The sequence below is a fragment of the Buceros rhinoceros genome, unplaced genomic scaffold (assembly GCF_000710305.1).
Source record: "Buceros rhinoceros silvestris isolate BGI_N320 unplaced genomic scaffold, ASM71030v1 scaffold27698, whole genome shotgun sequence".
NCBI lineage: Eukaryota > Metazoa > Chordata > Aves > Bucerotiformes > Bucerotidae > Buceros > Buceros rhinoceros.
The window spans coordinates 485-687 of record NW_010427833.1 but is presented as its reverse complement, the minus strand read 5'-3'; positions in this window follow the sequence as shown (position 1 = coordinate 687).

Here is a 203-nt window from a genome sequence, read left to right as displayed (position 1 = left end):
TCCCATGCAGTCAGCAGCACCGGCTGCTTGGCACTGAGCAAGGAGGGGGCTCAGCCACCCACCCCCTGTCATGGCTCCATCTGGCCTCAGTCCCTCGTGGCCACATAAACTGGGGGCACGGGCCTCTGCCAGACCCTTCCTCTGAGCACCTCTGCCACTGCGCATGGCAATCTGGGGTCTGCTGGTGTGCGTCAAGCTGGGGC